The sequence below is a fragment of the Lipotes vexillifer genome, unplaced genomic scaffold, assembly GCF_000442215.2.
Source record: "Lipotes vexillifer unplaced genomic scaffold, Lipotes_vexillifer_v1.1 scaffold554, whole genome shotgun sequence".
Lineage (NCBI taxonomy): Eukaryota > Metazoa > Chordata > Mammalia > Artiodactyla > Lipotidae > Lipotes > Lipotes vexillifer.
In genome coordinates, this window is record NW_006794635.1 from 2,696,912 (window position 1) to 2,702,184 (window position 5,273).

Below are 5,273 nucleotides of genomic sequence, written 5' to 3' on the forward strand. Positions count from 1 at the left end.
AGACAATTTCCTACCACTTCAAAGCATAAGAAAGCCCTCTTATTCAGTCTATAAATCTCAATGTATGTGTGCATAGAAAGAACATTTTAATGATATAAAAACTTACTACTCTGACTACTAGCTCTCAAATGAAAATGGAATAAAGTTTCGATAAAATTGAAACAATTATTTTAATTTACAAAACCATCACTCTTCCTAAATCTCTGTATATATGAATAAGGCAGCATAATTGAATATTAAGACCTGAATTATTTGGACTTATTTATTACTTCAAGTTCATTAATAAGATTACTGTCTAGACCTGAGCTCCTCCCTAAAAAACTTCCACACAGGTAATTTATCTAGGAATATGACCCCAGAGAGCAGGAATAATGAACAGGGGAATAAAAGGAGGAAAGAAGGAAGAGCTGAAATAAGGATGCATTATCAAAATGATTATGGCCAACCTATGCTGCATTCCACAGGCCTTTTAAGAGGCCGCAATGAAATCCATGAAATAAATAGGAAAAGGGAGAATTCCCTGAAGGTCTAGTGGTTAAGACTCTGCATTTCCACTGTAGGGGGCCCAGGTTCGATCCCTGATTGGGGAACTAATCCTGTAAGCTGAGTGGCACAGCCAAAAAAAAAAGGACAAGGATTTTTCAATGGGCTTCCATCCCCCATGGATTTAGTGGCCCTTGGACTTTGACTACCACATACCCACTTGTAGGTTGCACATGTGTGGCACTTCAGTGGGCATTCCACACCTGCACTTCTTGCCAGAAAATGTCCAGGTAAGGAAGCGGAGGCTCACACCTTGGTCAGAGGTGAGGCACTCCCCAGTTGCACCTGCAGAAAGCTGGTCAAAGTCTATGAGAACTGATTGTAGAAACTGACTTCAGTTGAATGCAGGGCCAAGAGAATTTTAAGTGATGAACAAAGTGGTCACTGATGCACTAGAACCTTTGCACTACTCAGATCCACGTTTTCTCTCCATTAACTCCTATCTGTCACTGCAAGGTGCTAGCCAGCCACAACTTCTGCAAGAGGGTTTGTGAACTAACTACCATCCCTGCTGCCACAGCTGGTCCCAAAGCCTTGTTGATAGTCATCAGCTCTCTTCCCCAGTAGTGATTCTAAATTTTTCTCACCAGTGGCCAGCATCTCAGCTGATCTAAGGTTGTTTGCCTGGTAGAAGGATCCAGACCTTCTTACTCTAGGTTGATTTGCTTTGCCTTCATCAGGGCATAGTTGCTGTAAATGCTGATTCACCATTGTCACCTGGCACAAAACACCAGGAGATGCATCAATCAAGCCGATGGATATTCCTCCCTGCTTCCATCATAGGGCAGTGACCCAGGCTCTTCATGTTAATAAGGGTAGGTTAGTCTTGCAAATATACTAACATATTAATTCTCTTTTGCTTGATGATCCAGGAATGAGGAGCCCAAATAGGTGGTAGTTAAGTTCTGTGGAACTCTTTTACTTTGTCCTCTGGTGGCCCTGGTGAACGGCCATAAGGCCCTTTGTGGAAAGATAGGGAGAATGTTTGTAACTATTCTTACGACATTACAGAGTCCTTCCTCAAGGGCACTCACCCTCCCTTTGAACACCTGGTACCTGGGTCTGTTGAAATTAAATAAATCCAGAAATTGGATGAAGGATCTGGATTTTCCATTGTGATAGTTAATGTCAGTATTCCACTCACTAGATCACTTTTCTTTGTTATATACACACACACACATACACACACACAATCAAGTAATCACTCAATCAGCTGTCCATTTATCTCATCCCTCAAAACACCATGATTTATTAGCTATTGGCACAAATCCCTGCAGGTCAAGGCAACCTGATTGCTACTACAGACTTCTGCCCATGTCAGTAATTACAACCATCTTGCCTTTGATAGTTTTGTGTTGCTACATGGGCTCTGCCATTGAGAAATCTCATAACCGCACTGATACTGGGGAGACTAGTTCCACAACAGCATCTCCTGTTAATAACTCTGACCCGTGGAGGACAGACATCACCAAGTTTTCTCACAGATGCTGGCCTCTTCCTCACCAGTGAATTCCTTCTTGCCTTACTGAAGGGAATGTCCTATGAATCCTCCTGGGGAGCAAAGTCAGATGCCAGGTTCTAGATATCACAGATATCTACTCTAACATTCCCATCTCTGTGAACCTTCTGACATCTTCCTCAGTACTCTGCCAAAGCAATTTTAGCATCTCTACCTCATTTTCCTATTGGCCATTATCACATTCAGGCTTCAAGGAAACATCCCAGCAGTGGACGAGGACCAACGCCAGGTGTTCTCACTAGCATGTTGTACCTCAAGACATGAGTGTTCCCATGTCAATAAATCCTTATGTAGCCTTATTTTATTCTCCCTACCAGTTCAACACTCTCAAGATTCACTCCTACATGTGTTCCCCTGGTTCCTTTTAGTATATATAACATGGGACCTGCGCTTTCTGTAAACCATTTCCTCCCAGAGGAAGGATTATAGTTCTGCGCTCAGAAGATGTCTGAGACCTGATCTGATCACTGGCATGGAGATGGTGAATGGTGGCAGGGCTGGATCCTGAAGAGGACAAGTGTCATCTTGTGAGTTGCCTTCCTCATATGAGGGTCTCTAAGTCTTTGCAGACTCTTCAGGCAATAGGAGGATGCTCTCTTTTAGCAAAGGGAATGGGACTGCTTCTGCCAGTGAGGAGAGTTCAGGGAAATCTGAGTGTTCAAGATTCCCAGAATCATTTACCCAAATGTCTATATTGCTGGTTTCAGGATTTAACTGTTTTCAACCAGGGCCCTAAGTCAGGACACCCAAAGAGGCTGTGTCTTCATTCTCCTTTGCACCTATGCTGCAGAAAATGATGATGTCCTCAAATGCTGATAGAGGCCCTTGGCATTTACCATGTGCCTTGAATCGATTTTGGCTGACCTGAGCCAGTCATTTTCCTTATTTCAAAGAATTTAAAGAAATCAATAAAAATCCAACCATCCTTATAATTGCAACTGCCACCATACCATTCAAGTATAACAGTAAGTATATGAGTCAACCCTTCACTTTCCACCTGTACCTATGCCCAACGAACCTCATATGAGAATCGCAGAGCTGTGCTCCAATGGTTATCACCACCCCATTTCCCATTAGTAGTGGGATCTTCATTGCTATCTGACTGTTGAGTTACTCAGTTCCTAAATCCCATCCTAATGGTCCATTTTCCAGGGCTAATCCTGATCTATCTATCTTTCCTAGTGTTTGCCTGAAAGCAGAACATGAGACAGAGCTCTGCATGAGAGTAATTTACTCAGGAGTGGGTTGCCAAGTAGCAGTAGCCATGAACAAGGAGAATGACGTAGAGAAGGATGGAAAGCCAATACAAGAATGTGCTATCAAGTTGGTCTCTGTTGTGAACAAATGGTTCTAGATCACAGAGGACATCGTGATTAGTCTTATGAAACGAGTATCAACACTGTCCAGGGTCAGTAAGGGGAATCGTTTGTTCATCAGCTCCAGCCCCCACTGATCAAGCTTGGGCCTGTAGAGATTAAGTCCCCCACTTCTAAGTTGCAAATGTTGAGTGCTGAATGGTTGGTTACCCTCAAGGATCAGAGAAGTCCCACGGGTCAGAAATCAAGCAGTTCACACTGCAAGCTCCAGACAGGCACAAGGACGAGTTACACCTGTGTGTAGCTAGTGACAGCCTGAGTGGCAGTGGTCCCAGTAGCTGTGGCGAGAGTAAAAAACGAGGCCAGGAAGATCTGAGGCTACTACGTATGTGTGAATTAGTGGGAAGGAGGCTGAATTTGCAAAACGCTTCCTAGTGGGGATGGGTAGAGAAAGCTTCCTAGAGGAAATGAGGGCTAAATTGAAACCTAAACCACCTAAAGGATGAGTAGAAGTCAGCAAGGGTTGATAAAGAGGAGACAGACCATTTTCAGTGAGAAAGCAGCTTTCTCCATCTTCTCAGAGGTTGAGGTGGCTTCTAATGTCTTCCAACCACATCCTACTTTTTCTACAATAGCAGTGGTCATACAGAATTGCAATTGTCCGATCACTTATCTGCTCCACTAGACCAAAGACTCTGTTAGGGCAGGGATTATGACTGTCTTCGCCCACGCAGCACATATTAGAAACAAAAGTATAAACTTAATTGAATTGTCTTGTAGATTGTAAAGATTAAGTGAAGTAATGCATGCACAGCTCCTAACAACTAAAGTACTCAGTAAATAGTAGCTTTTTAAAATCTCTATTATTATTCAAATCTTTATCATAGGGCACAGTTCTGGCATGTACACATTTGTATCGCAATAAACACTTGCTGAAAGAAAAGTTCAGGCCGGACATGATGAGGTCCTTAACTATGTCTGCCAGCAGCAACGCTTTCAACTGCTGTCGCTTTTACATTTTGTATCCTAAATGCTGTCCTCTGAAACTCCAACGTGTGTTGTGTTCTTATTTTTTTAGAGGAAGGAATAGAAAAAATAAAATAAAAATCCAAGAAAGTAATTGTAAGGTGCCGCTATAGAATGGGGGGAAAGGAGGGGTAATGGGAAACCATAGCGATGTTCTGATATGGGTAGGACTTGGGGTGTGTCTGTGTATTTTCAATTTCTTGTCCACTAGATGGTGGAACAGAGTCCCTATCCTGGCAACAGAGTTCTTCATCAAAGGTTACAGGTTCTCTCACAACGCCCACGCAGGGCTTTGCACGTGAAGGAAATCACCCAATAAGTTAAATTTTTTCAAGGCTTCCACTTGTAAAGCAGAAAGCTGAAACGACACAGGAGGCAAATGTTAGGGAGAGGTGAGAAGGGATGAGAAATGCGGAAAGAAAAGGAGCAGAGGAGCTAAACTACATTTCCCAGGAAGCCAAGGGTGCACCTGCCACACCCACCACGCCTGTTACGGCGCTCGCGACCCTGTCGTCCATCCACCACCCCAAGGAGCACAGAGAAGGGCACGGAGTCTCCACTGGTGCAGCAGCGGCCGCGGCCCCGGCCCCAACCCGCCAGATCGTCCTGCTGAGCCACGACCACTCCACCCTGCGCTCGTAGAGCCGAAGAGGCACTCACCGCTGGCCCGCTGTTCCCGCGAGCCACGTGACCAGCTCGGGTCATGTGACTCCAGAGCCTGGCGGCTGAAGTCAGTTACCCTGGCAACTGCTAGGCCCCCTCTGACCGTCCGGGAAAGCCGGGAATTCAGAAGCAAAGGTAGGTGAGGCGTGGATACTTGCTTTCCACTCGGTTCCGCAGGGCCCAGACTGTGATCAGACCCGCTGCTC

The 5,273-nt window shown here is 44.7% G+C and overlaps 1 protein-coding gene across 1 annotated transcript in view; it reads left to right on the forward strand.

Moving 5' to 3' along the window:
* The first annotated feature begins 5,148 nt into the window (after positions 1 to 5,148).
* CEP162 (centrosomal protein 162) overlaps positions 5,149 to 5,273 on the forward strand; it is a 99,119-nt gene continuing 98,994 nt past the window's right edge. The window contains exon 1 of the mRNA XM_007467329.1: positions 5,149 to 5,202. The gene's annotated coding sequence lies outside the window, so the exon portion shown is untranslated. The remainder of the gene's footprint in view (positions 5,203 to 5,273) is intronic.